This window comes from Papio anubis, chromosome 11, assembly GCF_008728515.1.
Source record: "Papio anubis isolate 15944 chromosome 11, Panubis1.0, whole genome shotgun sequence".
NCBI lineage: Eukaryota > Metazoa > Chordata > Mammalia > Primates > Cercopithecidae > Papio > Papio anubis.
Genome location: NC_044986.1, coordinates 76,340,958 through 76,362,302, shown reverse-complemented (window position 1 = coordinate 76,362,302; position 21,345 = coordinate 76,340,958). Strand labels below are relative to the sequence as shown.

Here is a 21,345-nt window from a genome sequence, read left to right as displayed (position 1 = left end):
CCCTAATGATTAGTGATGACGAACATTTTTTATGTGCTTAATGGCCATTCATATACCTTCTTTGGTGAGGAATATCTGTTTGAGTCCTTTGCCCATTTTAAAATCAGGTTTTTTTTGTTTGTTGTTGGGTTGTAGTTTCTTGATATGTCTTTATATTAACCCCTTGTGAGACATGATTTGCAAATATTTACTTCCATTCCACAGACTGCCTTTTCACTCTGTTCATTGCATCCTTTGCACAGAAGTTTTCAATTTTGGTGCAGTCCTATTCTCTTGTTATCTGCGTTTTTGGTGTCATATCCAAGAACTCATGCCAAATCCAAAGTCAGGTTGCTTTTCCCTTCTGCTTTCTTTTAGAATTTTATACTTTTAGCTCTTGCGTTTAGGTCTTTGAGCCATTTTGAGTTAACTTTTGTGTATGGTGTAAGGTTAGGGTACAACCTGATTATATTGCATGTAGATACCCAGTTTCCCCAGCACTGTTTGTTGAAAAGAATGTCCTTTCCCCAGTGAATGGTCTTGACACCCTTGTGAATCATTTGACCATGTTTGTGAGGATTTATTTCTGAGCTGTCTAGTCTATCCCACTGTTCTACATGCCTGCCTTTGTGCTAGTACCAAACAGTAATTGCAATGGTAACCTCAAGAAAATATCTACAGAATATATATACACTTGTACTTCCACTAGTACCACATTGTTTCACTGTAGCTTTGTAGTAAGCTTTGGAATCAGGAGGTGTGAGACCTTCAACTGTGTTCTCCTTTTTAAAGATTGTTTTGTCTATTTAGGATACCTTGAGATTCCATATACCTTTTGGGATTAAATTTTCTATTCTGCAAAACATGTCTTTGGGATTTTAAAAATAGGAATTGCATTAAAGCTGTAGATCACTTTGGGTAGTATAGACACCTTAACAATATTAGTTCTTCTAATCTAGGAACACAGGATAACTTTGTATCTTAATTTAAAAAAAATTTTTTTTTTTGAGACAGGGTCTCACTCTGTCACCCAGGCTGGATGGAGTGCAGTGGTGTGATCATGGCTCACTGCAGCCTTGACCTCCTGGGCTTGCTCAAATGATCCTCCCATCTCAGCCTCCCAAGCAGCTAGGTTAACAGGTATGTGCCACCATGCCCAGCTAACTTTTAAAATTTTTTATTTTAACTATTTTTTTTTTTTTGACAGGGCCTTGCTCTGATGCCCAGGCTGGAGTACAGTGGCACAATCATGACTCACTGCAGTCTTGAACTTCTGGGCTCAAACAATCCTTTCGCCTCTTAGCCTACCAAGTAGCTGGGATTGCAGGCATGCACCACTATGCCTGGCTAAGTTTTTATTTTTTAGAGATGGGGTCTTGCTATCTTGCCTAAGCTGATCTTGAACTCCTGGCCTCAAACAATCCTTCCATCTCAGCCTCCTGAGTCAAGGAGATTACAGGCTTGAGCCACTACACTTGGCTAATCTCATTAGTAATTTTATTGTTATGTACGGGTATGAGATTGGGCTCCACTTTTAAAAAGTTTTATGAAATAGCCAATGACTGACCTTTTTTTTCCCGCACTCTGGACACTACTAGTATTCTCCAATGCGTTTCTCTTTCTGTTTATACATTTTTCAGGATCTCCCATTGACAGTCATAATGAAGGAAGAACAAGAAGACGGGGAAGAGGAAGTGTAAAACCATGGCATAAATTTACCAAGGATAAGCTGAGTGTGCTTCAGCAGTCATTTGCACAGAATCCTTATCCTAATTTTACAACCAGGGAAAAACTGGCTGGACAATCTCTTGTCCCGTGTTTGTAATTGATGTAAGTAAAATATTAAAAGCTTTGCATGAGTATATCTTTTTATAGTTAATATGGAAAATGTAAAGAAGCATGAAAAAGTTTAATAGCATTTTATCACGTAGCACAAAGTGATTTTTTTAGGCAGGGTGCAGTGGCTCACGCCTGTAATCCCAGCATGTTGGGAGGCTGAGGCAGGCAGATCACTTGAGGCCAGGAGTTCAAGACCAGCCTGGCCAACATGGCAAAACCCCGTCTCTACCAAAAATACAAAAATTAGCCAGGCATGTTGGCATGTGCCGGTAATCCCAGCTACTTGGGAGGCAGAGGCAGGAGAATCCCTTGAACCTCGGAGGCAGAGGTTGCAGTGGGCCATCGCACCACTGTACTCCAGCCTGGGCCACAGAGTGAGATTCTCAAAAAAAAAAAAAAAAGAGCTTTTTTTTGTTGTTGTTGTTTTTCATCTCAGTGTGGGTGTGAATATATTATGTATGCATTTTATGGAAAAATAGACTATTGTGAGGCAAATTTGGGACGAGTGTCCAGTTAAGCTATTGTAGGCTGGCTGTGGTGGCTCACACCTATAATCCCAGCACCTTGGGAGGCCACAGTGAGTGGATCACCTGAGGTCAGGAGTTCCAGACCAGCCTGGCCAACATGGTGAAACCCTGTCTCTACCAAAAATATAAAAATTAGCCGGGTGTGATGGCACGTGCCTGTAATCCCAGCTACCTGGGAGGCCGAGGTAGAGGAGGTGGAGGTTGCAATGAGTCAACATCAGGCCACTGCACTCCAGCCTGGACAACAGAGCGATACTCTGTTTCAAAAAAAAGAAAAAGCTATTATTGTAATTCTCCAGGATAGAGACAGTGATGGTTTTGACAAGGGTGCTGGCTGTGGAATTAGAGAACTGGGAAGACCTTTAATTTTTAAAGGTGGAGCTGCTTATAGTTTGCCGAGCTATTGGGGATGCAGTGAGCAGGCCAGAGGTAAGGATAGCTCCAAAGTTTTAGCTTGAGGAAATGGAAGATTGGAGATGCCTTTAACTAACAGGGGAGCTTGGGAGAAGAGCAGTTTTGTGTCAGACATTTGGAGTTTTACTTTGGACATGTTAAGTTTGGTGTGCCAATTAAACCTCCAAGAGGTTTACTTACTTCAAAGAGTAAGTAAAAAGTTCGGCATGCAAGTCTGAAGTGCAGGAGGAATAAATTGGCTTGATAGTGTCGCGGGACTTGGCATAGAACCCCACAGCATCAGCAGTTGCTTCATACACATTTATTGCATGAACCAGTATTTTGTTTGGGGATTTTCTGGTATGATTGTTGTAAATTGTTAAAGCACAACATCTTATTGTATTTGAATTTATATTATTTACACACACAATCTTTTCTCTAATCCCCTGATAGATTATATATACACATTTAAGGAGACTTTCATATTTCTCTTCTGTGATTATCCATTGACTATTGAATATATTAGTTGCTTGACAGATGGACAAAATTGTGTTAGTGAAAACAAAGAATATAAGCAGCTTTGGAGAATAAAATAAAAGTGTAGGCAAATATTGCATAATGAAATTTCTATAAAAATTTTGTGAAGTAGGCCAGGCATGGTGGCTCACGCCTGTAATCCCAGCACTTTGGGAGGCCAAGGTGGGTGGATCACCTGAGGTTAGGAGTTCGAGACCAGCCTGGCCAACATGGTGAAACCCCATCTCTACAAAAATACAAAAATTAGCTAGAAGTGGTGGCAGACACCTGTAATCCCAGTTATTCAGGAAGCTGAGGCAGGAGAATCGCTTGAGCCTGGGAGGCAGAGGTTGCAGTGAGCTGAGATGGTGCCACTGCACTTCAGCCTGGGTGACAGAGTGAGACTCCATCTCACTCTGTTTCGTGAACTGAAAACATTTCAAGGGAAATACAGACCAATGCTTTCCTGCAAATAAGTAGAAAATCCAAATAAATAACCAGGATAGAAATGGAAGGACTGGTTGATTTTTTTTTTTTTTTTTTTTTTTAAGAGACAGGGTCTCACTCTTGCCCAGGCTGGAGTGCAGTGGTGCAATCATGGCTCATTGCAGCATCGACTCCCTGGGCTTAAGTGATGCCACTTCAGCCTCCTGAGTGGTTGGGACCACAGGCCATGATGCCTGGCTATTTTTTTTTTTTGTAAATGTAGAAATGGGGTTTTGCCATATGGACTAGCCTGGGTTCAAACTCCTGGTTTCAAGGAATCCTCCCGCCTCAGCCTCCCAAAGTGCTGGGATTACAGCATAAGCCATTTCTCCTGGGCTTGGTCAAACATTTAAGTAAACGTTCTTATACTGTTCATTTATTTACATTTCTAACTTCGTGACAATTGGGTTGCTCATGGTCAAAACTGCTTTTTAATTATTTTTTATCCTTCCTACTTGTCAAACGGATAGATTCCTAAAAGGAAGTTCATAGATAATGGCTGGTCAAATTACACGGAATTGAACTGACCTGCATGTGCTTAAGGAAAGTGCCTATGACGTAATCAGGAAGCAAGCCTGGTTGAGGGGAGGGCCACAGGAGGCTCTGTCATGAGACAGTGAGCTCTTGTCTTTTGGTTGGGTCCTCATGAGATCTACCTCCTAATGGCTGTATAACGTCTGACTTCTAGAGGCGCAAGTTGACTTGTACCTTATCTTTCCGTAAAATATGTATAATTATGTTGTGATGGTGTTGTGAGAAGAAAATGAGTATGTTTGGAGGTGCCAGGTTTATTGTGCATGGTCGCAATTTTATTTATTTCTTATTTATTTATTTTGAGGTGGAGTCTCACTCTGTTGCCCAGGCTGGAGTGCAGCGGCACAATCTCAGCTCACTGCAGCTTCTGCCTCCCGGGTTCAAGGGATTCTCCTCCCCCACCTCCTGAATAGCTGAGATTACAGGTGTGTGCCATGATGCCCAGCTAATTTTTGTATTTTTAGTAGAGATGGGGTTTCCCCATGTTGGCCAGGCTGGTCTCAAACTCCTGACCTCAGGTGATCTGCCCGCCTCAGCCTCCCAAAGTGCTGGGATTACAGGCATGAGCCACCACGCCTGGCACACAACTTTGTTTTAAGCAGTCATTATAGGTTTGGATCAGAGATCTTTCTAACTTTAAGTGCTATTAACCTAAAGCAATTCTGAACTTGCAGACAGAGGGGTTCCAGGAGGGATCAAATATTAAAAGACCCCCATGCATCCTTACCTGTATGGTAGGGCTCTAGGCACCCTACCACAACCAGAGCTTATTAGGATGGAGAGTCTAAAACAATGTTGATCATTTCTCCCTTCCCCAAACCCCTAGGGATTAGGGTTGGCATGTATAATTATCCTCTCTTTATGGGGAAGGGAAAAGAATGAAGACTAGAGGTGTCAAATGGAATGCTTAGAGTCACATATAAAATGCCTTGTCCAAGTTATTACAAACTCTTGCTTGTTCTTTTTTTTTGAGACAGAGTCTTGCTCTGCCACCCATGCCAGAGTGCAGTGGCACAATCTCGGCTCACTGCAACCTCTGCTTCCTGGGTTCAAGCAAGTCTCCTGCCTCAGCCTCCCGAGTAGCTGGGATTACAGGCACACGCCACTATGCCCAGCTACTTTTTATATTTTTTTTAGTGGAGACGGGGTCTCACCATGTTGGCCAGGCTGGTCTTGAACTCCTGATCTTGTGATCCACCCACCTCCGCCTCCCAAAGAGCTGGGATTACAGGCGTGAGCCACTGTGCCTGGCCAACTCTTGCTTGTTCTATGTATAGCATTTGAATACAGTGAATTTAAGAGTATAATTTAGAGGATATTGAATCGTAAGTTTATCCTGGTAGGTCAGCTTGAGTAAAATAAGTAAGTTAGGGAAAGGCTGGAAGTCTGTTCTTTCCAAATGCGGAGGATTGCAAACAGGTTGCTGGGAGATTTTGAAAGGTCCGGGTTTGCATGTACAAAAGGGCCACTGCAACTATGAGGCAGTTGAGATTTTGGAATTGTGCACAATTTATAACCCCCATAATGTGTGGCCCCACAAAGGATTGCTTTCATTATTTGTGTCTTATTCAAGTCAGGAAACAAGCCAGTGATCATCCTGAGACTAAGCTTAACTGTAAAATTCTCCTACATTGTGGAAATGCATTGTACGACATAACTTAACAAACAGATTGAATTAACAAACTATTCTTTCTCTTCAGAACTGGTTTCAAAATAAAAGAGCCAGACTACCACCTAGAGAGAGACATACAATGTTTGCTGCCGGGAAACTGCATGATTCCTTTGCCAAAGGCCACCCATTTACAAGAATCCAGGGAAACCAGGTGGAATCTCCCAATGATGACCCTGAGCAGAACTTCTTGTGCCCAGGAAGTTCTACTGGTGGAACTGGCCACTCTTCCGTGGAGACACAGGGGATTCCCAATTAACATGATGGCGCAAATAACTCTGTAGCCTTATGAATTAAAAGGAAACTAAGCTGTGATTTAGAGTATCCAGGTGACACAGATAATGGCCCTTCTCAATGTAGATCGGCATTATTTCCTCATCCTTCTGCATCTCCTCCTCAGTATTCTGAAATGGACAAGCCTGAGATGGGGAAAAGCCAGCATGCAAGGCCTTCCCCTTTGCACTGTGTTTGTGGTATATGCAGGGATACACGCAGCTTAAAAAGAAAGAAAAGGCTTGATCTGTGTAATTGTGTGAGTGTTCTGGGACATACTGTTTATAAAAAATCAAGTTATTGAATAGTTTGATAATACGATAATCATGAAAATAAAGGATAAAGCAGCAAGTAATGATTATTCTTCCATATATATATCCAGTCACATATGGAAAAAATACAAAAACATGAACAGGGTTTACATTCACTAAATTACTAAGAGTTACTTTTGGATAATGAAGAAAAATTTTTTTCTTTAATGTTATGAAACATACCTTGTAAATGTGAATAAAAATTCTAGAACTTTGATTTGTCAGGTTTCATATATACCTAATTACCTCAGCTACCAAAGATGGCAGTATTTCTATACAATCCTATTCCTTCATCTTTTTTACTTTACTGCATTAGCTGAAAACTGCCAGTAACACTCTATATGGAATCAGAACAATGAGAGATGGCGTCATTGTCTGAATTTCCTAAATTCGACGTGATCTTTAGCTTATATTAATAAATTTCTGCCAGAAGAGCCCCTTTGGTTCCTAGTGCAGCTTTGTATCTCCCCTTTGTATAGGTTTTGAGTTAAGTGCTTTTTTCAGTGATTGCTAGAATCATGACTTTTTTCCTGTCATGTGATTTCAGTGGATTTTTTTCTATTAAAGAATATAAGGCCAGGCCTGGTGGCTCACTCCTGTATTCCCAGCATTTTGAGAGGCCAAGGGGGGTGAATCACTTGAGGTCAGGAGTTTGAGACCAGCCTGGCCAACATGGTGAAACCTCATCTCTACTAAAAATAATACAAAAATTAGCTGGGCATGGTGGTGGGCACCTGTAGTCCCAGCTACTCGGGCGGTTGAGGCAGGAGAATGGCGTGAACCTAAGAACATAAGACTCCATCTCAAAAAAAGAATATAAGAAAAATCCACTGAAATCACATGACCTGAAAAAATTCTTGGAAAAACCCACTGTAACATGATATATCCTTCTAATGTATTGCTGGGTTAGGGTTGCTCATATTTTGATTAAAATTTTTATATCTGTGTTTCTGAATGAGATTTTGCACATACTGTCTTTAGGGGTTTGGGCCATGTTAGCTTTATTTTACTTATTTATTTATTTATTTTGAGACAGAGTCTTGCTCTGTTGCCCAGGCTGGAGTGCAGTGGTGCAATCTCGGCTCACGGCAACCTCCAGCTCCTGTATTCAAGCGATTCTCATGCCTCAGCCTCCCGAGTAGCTGGGATTACAGGCTCCCGCCACCAGGCCTGGCTAACTTTTGTATTTTTAGCAGAGATGGGGTTTCGCCATGTTGGCCAGGCTGATCTTGAACTCCTGGCCTCAGGTGATCCACCTGCCTTGGCCTCCCAAACTGTTGGGATTAGAGGCATGAACCAGCACGCCCGGCCCCATGTTAGCTTTAGTATGAATCAGTTATGGTACCCTCTCTTTATTTACCCTGTCTATACACTATACTTTAGAGAATACTAATTTTTAAAATCTTGTGGAAAATGACATTTATTCCTTTATTAAACATTTGGTTGAATTTTCCAGGCTGGTCTGACATTTTCTTGATGGGAAGATTTTTGAGTACTGATTCCATAGTTTAAATGATTATAAATCACAATAGTTTATTTTTGCACGAGTCGTTTTGGGAAGTTAAATTTTAACAAGAATATGCCTATTTCATGAAGATTTTCAAATTTACTGCCATAAAGCCGTTTGAAATATCCTCATAATACTCATTCCTAGAGTACATGTAGTAGTGTACTATTTTAATGTTTTTATTTGCACCTTTTGCTTTATTCTTTGTTAGATTGCTAGAGGTTTCTCTTTTCAGAGAATCAGTGTTTGAAATTGATGCTCAGGTAGTATGGAGGTCATAACATTTCTTCATGGGCAGTCACTCTGCAGGCCAAACAATGGTGCTGACAGCAGGGCTTCTGCTGGGGTGGGGTCCCAGGTAGGGGCACCCAGAGGAGGCTTGTGGCTCAGTCTTGAGCAGTAGATCTTGCCCCATCCTGGTAGGGCTCTGTCAAGTGATATCTGCATACTCCCGGGAAGCCCTGGATGCTGTGCAACTCACTCCTCTCCTCTCTCTGCCTCAACCTGCAACAAGAAGCATCCAAGCAAAACTGGAGGCGGTTTGGCAGCCAGAGTGCGATTGAGGGGATGGAGTCTAGGGGTTTTGGAGACTCTCTGCAATGACATCTATGCCCAAGGGGAAGGATCCCAGGGACCTGAGAACTGGGGACCAGAAGTGTCCAGGACTGGATCACAGTTCTACATCACGTCCAGACATAGAACTGGACCCTATAGTTATCAGGCACATGGAGGAAGCCTTAGGAGAAAGAAGTGTAATTAACCCATGGGGTCTTCCTGCCCATGGCTCAGACAAAATCAATTCACTGAGATCACAGCATTGCGGTAAAGAGTTGAATTTTGTGAACCTAGCCACACCGCACAGGAGATAAGACTATTACTCAAATCAATCTCTCCAAAGGGTCAAAGGTTAGGGGTTTTTCAAAGATAGTTTGGTGGGCAGGGGGCTAGGGGTATGGGTGCTGCTGATTAGGGATGGAATCATAGGAGTGTGGGAAAATGGTCCTCCTGGGCTGAGTCTGCTTCTGGGTAGGGGCCACAGGACTGGATGTGTTACGGGTCCAGGTAGGCCCATTCAATTGTTAGAAATGCAAAAGCCTGAAAAAACATCTCAAAAAGCCAATTTTTTTTTTTTTTTTTTTTTTTTTTTAAGATGGAGTTTCACTCTTGTTGCCCAGGCTGGATTACAGTAGCACAGTCTTGGCTCACTGCAACCTCCATCTCCCGGGTTCAAGCAATTCTCCTGCCTCAGCCTCCCGAGTAGCTGGGGTTACAGGCATGTACCACCATGCCCGGCTGATTTTGTACTTTTAGAAGAGATGGGGTTTCTCCATGTTGCTCAGGCTGGTCTGGAACTCCTGACCTCAGGTGATCTGCCTGCCTCGGCCTCCCAAAGTGCTGGGATTACAGGTGTGAGCCACTGTGCCTGGACAAACACTCGGCCTGTTTTAAAAAGGCCAATTTTAAAAAACAACTATAGGTCCGGGCACAGTGGCTCAAGCCTGTAATCCCAGCACTTTCGAAGGCCGAGGTGGGTGGATCACGAAGTCAGGAGTTCGAGACCAGCCTGGCCAATATGGTGAATCCCTGTCTCTACTAAAAATACAAAAAATAGCCAGACGTGGTGGCACGTGCCTATAGTCCCAGCAACTCGGGAGGCTGAGGAAGGAGAATTGCTTGAACCTGGGAGGTGGAGGTTGCAGTGAGCTGAGTGCACTGCACTCTGGTCTGGGCGACAGAGCGAAACTCCATCTCAAAATAACAATAATAATAAAATAATCAAATCAAAAAACCCATAAACTACATTTCTTCCAAAGTCAGCAGCTTGGTCTATATCCAGGAATGACCAGGGATAGCTTGGAGGTTAAAAACAAGATGGAGTCAATTATGTCGGACTAAAATTACTGTTATAATTTTGCAAAGGTGGTTTCAGAAGATGGCACTGTCTTTGGAGCCAATAATGGGGAGGTAGTGCCTAGAGGCAGAATTGGGATTGGCTTGTCATTACTTGAGATTGTATTTTAGCTCTGGAGAGAAAGGTCTGAGCCTGGTTCTGGTGGGAATGTTGGGCTTCATTCCCTGGCAGGGGCAATTGGGACTTTGTGCAAGTTGGGAGTGTGAAATGAAGCTCTAAAGACGACCCCAAGCTCTCCAGAGGAGATGCACCTCTTGTGGCTGGAAGAGACACACAGATTAAGATGATGGGAGCCAAGTGGCCATGGTGGGGCGAGGGAAGAGCAGTCATGCATTCCTCTTTCCAGGAGAGGGCAGCTCCAGACAAACACAACGTTTGCACCTCTGAGCTAAGATGGCTCCTGAAACCAGAGCCGAGACACATGGCTGGAAATCTCCTGCCAGCTGCCTGAAAGGGGCACCCTACAGAGACCACTGGCTTTGGGCTTAGAAACTACCCAACTGAGATGCAGTTATTTTCAACCAGTCGGGTCTGAACCAGTTTCAATCTTTCATTTGCATGTACAGACCATGTTGAGGTCTAGGGCAGGACCTTTCCCTAATGAAGCCAGGACCTCTTTTTGTCATTTGGAGCTCAATTTTTGTCTTACACTGGAGCCTGTGTCTCCCCGATCCATAGATTTTTTATTTATTTATTTTTATAGAAAATAAGGCCTTTAGGCCGGGCACAGTGGGTCATGCCTGTAATCCCAGCACTTTGGAAGGCTAAGGCAGGCAGATCACTTGAGCTAGATAATTCGAGACCAGTCTGGACAACATGGCAAAACCCCATTTCTACAAAAAATATAAAAATTAGCCTGGTTCGGTGGTCCATGCCTATAATCTCAGCTGCTCAGGAGGCTGAGGCTGGAGAATTGCTTGAGCTCAGGAGCAGAGGTTGCAGTGAACCAAGAACGTGCTGCTGCACTCCAGCCTAGATGACAGTGTGAGACCTGGTCTCAAAAAAAGGAAAAAAAAAAAAAAAACCTTTTTCTTTTTCTTTCACAGACCTCATGGTCTCCTGCTAAGAGGAGTGGATAATTTGTGTTTGGTCTCAAACAAAGGCCTTTGTACCCCACACAGAGTATTGAGGGCTCACAGTGTAGTCCCTCCACTCTCCAACCAGCTCCGGCTGCAAACCAAGGTTGGAGAGAAATAGGAGGGTGGCAGGTGGCAGTCCAGGCACAGTGGGGAGCCTGCTGTGGGGATTTAGATAGTTTGGATAGTCCCTGGTCATCTCATGGTGTCTCCTTAAAGGAACTAGCCTGCCCCTCTGCAGCCTCCCCTGTCCACGTGGAGTCCAGGTATGCAGAGCTTTCAGGTGAATAAAATATTCACTTTCTTGAAAAGCGGGTTATAGTTCTTAGCTCAGATATGATGTGGCCAAAAGAAATTCCTATAGGAAATTTCACTGGTGTTTCTATCAACTTACAGTGTTCCATCTGGATCTTAGCTCTTCTGTCACTTCATGCCCTTGGTAACCCATCACAATAGTTGAAATGTCAGCTGTAGATGTGTTGATGTCCTCAAGAACAGGAGAAGCCACTTTGGGAGGCCGAATGGGCGAATCATTTGAGGTCAGGAGTTTGAGACCAGCCTGACCAACATGGTGAAACCCCGTCTCTACTAAAAATACCAAAAAAATTAGCTGGACGTGGTGGCTTGTGCCTGTAATCCCAGCTACTTGGTAGGCTGAAGCAGGAGGATTGCTTGAACCTGGGAAGTGTAGGTTGCAGTGAGCCGAGGTCATGCCACTGCACTCCAGCCTGGGCAACAGAGCAAGACTCAGTCTCAAAAAAAAAAAAAAAGAATAGGAGAGGCTGAGTCTCATGGAGGAATATCTGCCTATTTGCATGTCCATTCTATAATTTTTTAAAAAGTTGAGTTGAGTTTTATAAATACCTAGACTCATAGGGGGAAGAAAAAGAAACAATTATGGTTTCTACAAAAGTTTATTTCTTTGTGCATTATATCCCATAGTCAAAATCTAATTGCAAAATCAAACACTTTACTCTCTGAAAAGATTAAGTACAATTGTGAAATTCTTACCGAGGTGTAATTGACAAAAATGGTGCTGTGATTTGTTTGTCCTCTCTGAAATCCATGCTGAAACTTAATCTGCAAAGTAACAGTATTAAGAGGTGGGTCCTTTAAGAGATAATTGGATCATGAAGTCTCTGCCTTCATGATTGTATTAATCCATTCCTAAATGAGTGAGTTAACGGCTGAGTAGGAATAATAGGGAGTGAATTATCACGAGACTGGTACTGTTATAAAAGCCTGGTTGGCTCTCTCTCCTGCAAACCTCTCCTCTCTCCTTGTGATGCTGTCCACCATGTTATGATGCAGGATGAGGCCCTTACCAGAAGCCAACCAGCTGCAGCCCGTGGACTGTGGACTTCCCAGCCTCCAGCACTGTAAGAAATAAATTTCATTACATGGATGTATTACATGATAAAAAAAAAAAAAGGTCGGTTGCAGTGGCTCATGCCTATAATTACTGCAGCCCTGACTCTCAGCCTTACGTGGTCTTCTCACTTCAGCCTCCTGAGTAGCTGGGACTACAGGTGCCCACCACCACACCAGCTAGTTGTTCTATTTTTTGTAGAGATGGGGTCTTGCTGTGTTGCCAAGGCTGGTCTCGAACTCCTGGGCTCAAAGGATCCTCCCTCCTCAACTTCCCAAAGTGCTGGGATTATAGGTATGAGACACCATGCCCCAACAGATAAACTTTAAGTAGTGATTTGGCATATAATAGGGACATTCCCCTTGATTCTTTTTTTTTTTTTTGAGATGGAGTCTTGCTCTGTTGCCCAGGCTGGAGTGCAGTGGTACAATCTCTGCTCATTGCAAGCTCTGCCTTCTGGGTTCATGCCATTCTCCTGCCTCAGCCTCCCGAGTAGCTGGGACTACAGGCACCCGCCACCATGCCGGGCTATTTTTTTTTGTATTTTTAGTAGAGATGAGATTTCACTTCTATACTACATTTATATATATTTATATAAAAATGTGTATATATTTTTCTGAGATGTAGTCTTGCTCTGTCTCCCAGGTTAGAGTGCAGTGGTACGATTTTGGCTCACTGCAACCTCCACCTCCTGGGTTCCAGCAATTCTCCTGCCTCAGCCTCCCGAGTAGCTGGGATTACATTTTATATATATATCTACACACACACACATATACCATAATATATAATATATACATATATATAGTATATATATAACATATATATTATATAGTATATAGTATATGTAGAACTCCTAGGTTCACCCAATCTGCTGCCTTGGCCTGCTAAAGTCTTGGGATCACAGGCATGAGCTACTGCGCCCAGCCTGTGACTTTATTTAGTTCAATTGTGTCTCCCTCTGTTTCTGCACATCATGTGAGCACCTGAGCAAACATCTCCCCATGATCTTGGATGTTATAATGAATCGTGTCTTACTGGTGTACCTCTTTAGGCTTTGAGCCTGAGAGAATGACAAGCGTCTTAGAATATTTCATTTAAAAAATAAATTTTGTGCTCTTCTAATGTTCCAGGAATTTTACTTCTGTTGAAAAAAGGGCCATAAGATGCAATTATAATAAATGTATTTCTGGGAATGTAGAGAAATACTTTAAAAGCCTCAGTTCCAGATCCGGCGCATCGTTGATGTCATCGTTGCCGGACCACTTTCTAGGAGACTGGAGTCGAAGGCCGTGAATCAGCCATAATGGCAGCTGAAGAAATTAATGAGGACTATCCAGTAGAAATTCACGAATATTTGTCAGCGTTTGGGAATTCCATTGATGCTGTGGATGAGATGCTGGAGAACATGATGTCTGTTTCTAGAAATGAGTTGTTGCAGAAGTTGGACCCACTTGAACAAGCAAAAGTGGATTTGGTTTCTGCATACACATTAAATTCAATGTTTTGGGTTTATCTGGCAACTCAAGGAGTGAATCCTAAGGAACATCCAGTAAAGCAGGAATTGGAAAGAATCAGAGTATATATGAACAGAGTCAAGGAAATGACAGACAAGAAAAAGGCAGGCAAGCTGGACAGAGGTGCAGCTTCAAGATTTGTAAAAAATGCCCTCTGGGAACCAAAACCGAAAAATGCATCAAAAGTTGCCAATAAAGGAAAAAGTAAAAGTTAACTTTTTGTTTTTTATGTACACATATTCAAAAAGTACATCTTTTTTTTTTTCCCACAAAATGATTCTGTGGTAGTGCAAGGTTTAAATGTAGTCCTTATTGAATTAATATGTAAATTTACAGCAAATTTGTAAAGCTAAATACTTTCCTCTCCAAAGGGTGTTATCTTTATTGATTTGCACTGTGAGGGTTTTAACATTGTGATATATTTTATATTTACAATTTACCATGTCTTTTGATGAGACTCTTATTTCTTTATATAGGTCAGTCTTGCAAGTACCATTTTCTAAGCAACTGTGAAATTTAAGTGAAATGTTCTTTGTAAATATTTGTACTATTTTAAATGAAATAACACACTTATACCATCCACAGACACATATAAAATACTCAATAAAGGCCAATTAATGTAGTTGATTGCACGTAGCTCCAGATACAGTTATTCCCCAATTCATTGTCTATTTCTTCTTTCTCTTAATTATTTTGAGCTTATCAGTTGTAGCAAAAGCACACACTATTTTTCCTCTGTAGTAGTGTAGACAACATAAATCATCTCTTGGTAGAGGTTTTAATCCAGTCATTGCTTTATTTTATTTTGTTTTTTTATTTTAGATTCAGAGTTTCATGTGCAGGTTAGTTACATGGATATATTGTGTGGTGCTGAGGTTTGGGCTTTTATTGATCTTGTCACTCAAAAGTGAACCTAGTATCCTATAGATAGTTTTTCAACCCTTCCCCGCTCCCTTCTTCCTCCTCTTTTGGAGTCCCCAGTGTCTTTTGTTCTCATCTTTATGTCTGTGTGTACCCATTGTTTAACTCTGAGTTATAAGTGAAAACGTGCAATACTTGGTTTCTTTTTTTGCATTAATTTGCTTAGAATAATGGTTTCTAGCTGCATCCATGTTGCTGCAAAGTCTATGATTTCATTCCTTTTATGGCTGTGTAGTATTCCATGGTGTATATATACCACATTTTCTTTGTCCGGTACACCACTGATGGGTACCTAGGTTGGTTTCATGTCTTTACTATTGTGAATAGTGCTGTGATAAGCATTCAAATGCAGGTGTCTTTTTGGTAGAATGATTTATTTTCCTTTGGACATATATCTAGTAGTGGGATTGTTGGGTTAAATGGTAATTCTATTTTTAGTTTTCTCGTTTGTTTGAGACCGAGTTTCGCTCTTGTTGCCCAGGCTGGAGTGCAATGGCGCCATCTTGGCTCACTGCAACCTCTGCCTCCTGGGTTCAAGCAATTCTCCTGCTTCAGCCTCCTGAGTAGCTGGGATTACAGGCGTGCACCACCACGCCCAGCAAATTTTGTATTTTTAGTAGAGATGGGGTTTCTCCATGTTGGTCAGGCTGGTGTCGAACTCCTGACCTCAGGTGATCTGCCCACCTCAGCCTCCCAAAGTGCTGGGATTGCAGGAATGAGCCCCCACGCCTGGCTGGAGCAGCCTCTTTCATCACAGGCTTACTGCGTCCCAGGTGGAAGTGCTCCTGCCTCATCTGCAACACTGCAGTGAGGAGGGGAGGGGAGAGGCAAGAGATGACACCCTCTCCACGTCCATTCCCAGGCTCTTATTGTGACTCCTTCAGTGAGTAGTGCTGCGGCCATGTTTCTTTTCTTCCAAAGGGGGCTTTGGTGGGCTGCACTCCCCCAACCTTGAGTGGACTGCACTGAGGGTTATGACACCAAGGGATCCGCAACTCCCCAGTGACCTCTCTCTGGTCCCCTGTGCTTGCTGGAGTCAAGTGGGTTGTGGGGTATGTCTGCGGGCAGTTAGGCAATGCAGTGGCACCAGTGGTGTACAACTGTTATGGTACCTGTGGCCTAGGGTTTTCGGTCCTGCAGGTGGCCATGAGGCCTGCCCAGCTCATGCTCTCCTGACCTGGTGCGTCTCTTCTGGCATCCACACTGGCAGCAGGCCCAACTGTCTAGGCTTGCTTTAAGCTGTCTGCATCCAGGTTGCTGAGCCATTCCAGGTATTCTCAGCCTTGAGACCCCATGGGGGAGAAGCCTTGGCTATCAGGCCCTGCCCTTCCTGGTCCAGTCTTGCAAAGGGGGGGGCACTCAGCTCCCATGCTGGCACATGGACCTGCACAGCACTCTTCTCTGTGCAGTGCAGTGGAGGTGTGCTGTGGGCATCCTTCTGTGAGACTGGCCAGGTGGGCAGTCTTGGGAGGTGCTGGGAGGCAGTGGGAGTGAGGTGGTAGGGGGAGTGTGGTTCAGATGCACCTCGGTCCCATGCTCAGTGCAAGACAAAGCGTCTTCGGAAATCAGCGTTTATGGTTGTGTTTTGCTACCATGGCACAGCACAGCGAAGCCTGGGCTTTGCCCAGATTCAAGCTGTGCCTCTGCTTGTTCTCCAGGGGGCTCTCCCTGGAAGTCCAAGTGTTTATGGGGATCGTGGGAGCTCCTGTAGCTAGGATCACAGGGGTCCATGCAGGGAACGTGATGCCTGAAGTTCTTTCATCACCAGCTCCTTAGATCTGGTCCAGGTCCAGGAACTGTTCCTGGCACCCAGCAACTCCGAGTAGGCTGTGAGCTTCCTTCCTCTAAAACCATGGTGTTTGCGTGGCCTCTCCATTGACCCTTGGTGTTTTCTCAAGAGATGTTTGAAATGTGAAGGCTTCCTCAATACTTTGGTTCCTCTTCGCGGAAGAAGCACCCTCCAGTGGCTTGTAGTTGTCCGTGTTGCCTCTTTTTGCTTTAAACCAATGGTGTGATGGCCATAACCCGGGTTTGAGTATATATATATATATGGTTGTTGTTAGGATGTGGGTCTCTAATTTTTTTTTTTTAATTTCCTTATTTAAAATGAGAAAAAAATATCTGTAGGTTTACCTTACCTTTCTGTTCCATTTCCTTCGCCCTCTTAAGCAAAGTATTTCTTTCTGAACTCATTTCTTTCTTCATATACCCTATGTATAATATGTACCCTATGTACAGTACCAGCTAAGAGCAGGTGAGTCATGATAGTGATATTCTGCTTTCATTATTTTCCTCACTTCTGCCTTCCAGGTATTCACAACTGACATAGATTTACCAAAAATTTACAGTGGCATAAGATTGTCTGCCATCTTTCTTTTTTATTTTCTTTTATTTTTTTGGTTGAGACGGAGTCTCTGTTGTCCAGCCTGGAGTGCAGTGGTTCTACCTTGGCTCACTGCGACCTCTACCTCCCAGGTTCAAGTGATTCTCTGCCTCAGCCTCCTGAGTAGTCGGAACTACAGGCATGTGCCACCACACCAGGCTAATTTTTGTATTTTTAGTAGAGATGGGTTTTGTCATGTTGGCTAGGCTGGTCTCAAACTCCTGATCTCAAGTGATTCACCCACCTCGGCCTCCCAAACTGTTGGAATTACAGGCATGAGCCACCGTGCCCAGCCCGTCTGCCATCTTTCTAGGATTCTAGGACACAGGCCATGTATCACCCATGGCCTATCTCCAGGGACAAATCTACCCATATAAGGTTTCGTATTATGTCATTTTACCAAAATAAGCAATGGGATGATTATATCTGTCATGCGAGTCCGTGTGAAGAGACCACCAAACAGGCTTTGTGTGAGCAATAAAGCTTTTTAATCACCTGGGTGCAGGCAGGCTGAGTCCAAAAAGAGAGTCAGCGAAGGGAGATAAGGGTGGGGCCGTTTTATAGGATTTGGGTAGGTAAAGGAAAATTATAGTCAAAGGGGGGTTGTTCTCTGGTGGGCAGGAGTGGGAGTCACAAGGTGCTCGGTGGGGGAGCTTTTTGAGCCAGGATGAGCCAGGAAAAGGACTTTCACAAGGTAATGTCATCGCTTAAGGCAAGGACCGGCCATTTTCACTTCTTCTGTGGTGGAGTGTCATCAGTTAAGGCCGAGCAGGGCATTTTCACTTCTTTTGTGATTCGTCAGTTACTTCAGGCCATCTGAGCATATCCGTGCAAGTCACAGGGGATTCAGTGGCTTAGCTTGGGCTCAGAGGCCTGACAGTATCCATCAGCGTATCAACCAAGAAAAAGAACTAGTATATATTTAGAGATGTGTTGCAAGGAACTGGCTTATGTGATTGTGGACGATCACTTGAGAAAGTCCAAAGTCCATAGGAAAGGTTGGGCGAGAGCTGATGCTGTTGTTCACAGGCAGAATTTTTTTTATGGAAGACTCAGTTCTGCTTTGAAGGCCTTTTTTCCAACTGATTATTTCAATAAAGTTTATTAGAAACCCAGAATCAATTCAGAAAACTCATCTATAATATTCTTTGTTATACAGCCACTAACAGTACCAATATCTGTCAGTCAAAATTCGACCAGAGAAACAGAATCAGTTTTCAAGGAAATTGACTTACACAATTGTGGGGACTGACTAGGCAGGAAGGAAATTTGTAGGGAAAGGTGAGCTGACACTCTCAGGCAGGAGCTAAAGTTGTTCTCCAGTCCCACCCACATTATATTGAATAATCTGGTTTTTTTTTTTTTTTTTGAGAGGGAGTCTGGATCTGTTGCCCAGGCTGGAGTGCAGTGGCGCGATCTCGGCTCACTGCAAGCTCCGCCTCCTGGGTTCACGCCATTCTCCTGCCTCAGCCTCCTGAGTAACTGGGACTACAGGCGCCCGCCACCGCACCCGGCTAATTTTTTTTTGTATTTTTAGTAGAGACGGGGTTTCACCGTGGTCTCGATCTCCTGACCTTGTGATCCGCCCGCCTCGGCCTCCCAAAGTGCTGGGATTACAGGCGTGAGCCACCGCGCCCGGCCGAATAATCTGTTTTAGGTAAAGCCAATTGATTTTATATATTAATCACACGTGCAAAATGCATTTATAGCAACACCTGCATTCATGTTTGATTGATAAACAGCAGAGCTTAGACTAGCTAACTTCACACATGGCCAGACCACCACATTGATGATGGAATAAAATATATTTCAGGAAAAGCTGAGGCAAACGTGAAAAGTACAAAGTAAGGCAAGACTCTCCTTTTTTTTTTTTTTTTTTTTTTTGAGAAAGTGTCTCGCTTGCTCTGCCGCCCAGGCTGGAGTGCAGTGGCGCGATCTCAGCTCACTGCAAGCTCCGCCTCCCGGGTTCACGCCATTATCCTGCCTCAGCCTCCCCAGCAGCTGGGATTACAAGCACACGCCGCCACGCCCGGCTAATTTTTGTATTTTTAGTAGAGACGGGGTTTCACTGTGTTAGCCAGGATGATCCACCCGCTTTGGCCTCCCAAAGTGCTGGAATTACAGGCGTGAGCCACCGTGCCCGACTTCCTTTTGCTAAATAACATGGCCAAGCCAAAATAATTAAGAGATAAAAGAACCTGAACACAGAGAAGAAAATGCTTAAATATGTATAAACTAGAGAGTACAGAACCAAAGTCATATTTGGAAAAGTATCATGATAGATGCAAAATTACCTAGTAGAATCTGTACTTCTACTTAAAATTCAACTTACCCTTAATCTAATTACTTCAAAATCCTTTTATAATGGTGTTAAATATTCAATGACGGGATTAAGTAGAAAGGTATTTAACAAATGGGTGTGCCCAGGTTCAGAGGCTCATGCCTGTAATCCCAGCACTTTGGGTGGCCAGGTAGGCGGATCACCTGAGGTCAGGAGTTGGAGAGATGGGTGGGCCATCCTGAGTTTTTGTTGTATCTTGTGTCCCTGGCAGTTTTTCAGTGAAGCCACTAGACTCTGTAATCCAGGCCACCCTTCCCAGTATGGATTTGGCCAAAAGTTCAAATGGTAAGTTCCTATCAGCCTGCTCACTGTTCTCTGTGTTGATTCCAAAGGCCTTGTTTGTTTTCCAGAGTTTATGAAAGTTTAAATCATGGCTCAGCACAGTGGCTCATGCCTGTAATCCCATCACTTTGGGAGGCCGAGGTGGGAGGATCACCTGAGGTCAGGAGTTCGAGACCAGCTTGGCCAACATGGTGAAACCTCGTCTCCACTAAAAATACAAAAATTAGCTGGGCGTGATGACAGGCACCTGTAATCCCAGTTACTTGGTAGGTTGAGGCAGGAGAGTTGCTTGAACCCAGGAGGTGGAGGTTGCAGTGAGTCGAGATGGCGCCATTGCACTCCAGCCTGGTGATAGAGCGAGACTCTGTCTCAAAAAAAAAAAAGTTGAAATCAAAACCATGATTAGAAGGATATGCCTTTTAGTTTTTTACATGATATTTGCTTGTTTTATTAATTTTATGTATTTTTCTAATTCTGTTGCTTCCTATTTTCTTGCATGTACTGTTGTGGAATTTCTGTAAGCTTTTGCTCTGTATACTTAGATCATTGCCTATCATATTTCCTAAAATACGAATTTACACCTATATGTATCCTTACTAGCATGACTTAAGATATGTTGCTAAAGTAAAAACATAGTCATCATTGGATATATTGGTTTTCCATCTGAACTAAACATAATGTGCTCATGCCAGTAATTTTAATCTAGAAGCACATTCTTCATATTCTTGTATTCCTTTTCGTCTTTGCTAGGCTCACTAGAAAGAGAGGCCCGGCGAAAGAGGATTGTTTTGAACCAGCATCAAAAAGATACCCTCCAGGCGTGGTTTGAAAAGAATCCCTATCCTGGTATAGCTGCCAGGGATCAACTGGCCAAAGAAATTGGCATTCCAGAGCCTAGAATTCAGGTAGGCATTTGGTTTCTATTTATTTTCTTTCAAATTTAGGTAGAGAGAAAAGCTAGGCTAAGCACTTTCAAGCAATTCTCTTAGTTCTCGTATTTTGCCAAGAAGTTTATTCCTGTTATGTAATGAAAAAAATAAAACAAAAGCAATAACTCTGTGTATCTTTTTTTTTTTTTTTTTGTGACAGGATGTCACTCTGTCACTCAGACTGGAGTGTAATGACTCAGTCACAGCTCACTGCAGCCTCAACTTCCTGGGCTCAATCAATCCTTCCATCTCACCCTTCCAAGTAGCTGGGACTACAGGCACATGCCACCATGACTGGCTAATTTTTTCTTTTTTTTCTTTTTTTTTTTTTGAGACTGAGTCTCACTCTGTTGTCCAGGCTGGAATGCAATGGCACAATCTCGGCTCACTGCAGCCTCCACCTCCTGGGTTCAAACGATTCTGCTGCCTCAGCCTCCCGAGTAGTTGGGACTACAGGCATGTGCCCCACTACACCTGGCTAATTTTAGTATTTTTAGTAGAGACAGGGCTTCGCCATGTTGGCCAGGCTGTTCTGGAACTCCTGACCTCAGGTAATCTGCCTGCCTCAGCCTCCCAAAGTGTTG

At 43.3% G+C, this 21,345-nt stretch overlaps 1 long non-coding RNA gene and 1 pseudogene across 2 annotated transcripts; both read left to right on the top strand.

Moving 5' to 3' along the window:
• Positions 1–1,379: 1,379 nt before the first annotated feature.
• Positions 1,380–6,577, top strand: LOC110744118. Its single transcript, XR_002524306.2, has 2 exons — positions 1,380–1,809; positions 5,975–6,577. It is a non-coding gene; the product is annotated as an uncharacterized LOC110744118 (long non-coding RNA).
• A 5,185-nt stretch (positions 6,578–11,762) lies between these two features.
• Positions 11,763–14,461, top strand: LOC101021286 (annotated as a pseudogene). Its single transcript, XR_651622.4, has 2 exons — positions 11,763–12,401; positions 13,522–14,461. The product of XR_651622.4 is annotated as a nuclear nucleic acid-binding protein C1D pseudogene (transcript).
• The last annotated feature ends 6,884 nt before the right edge of the window (positions 14,462–21,345 follow it).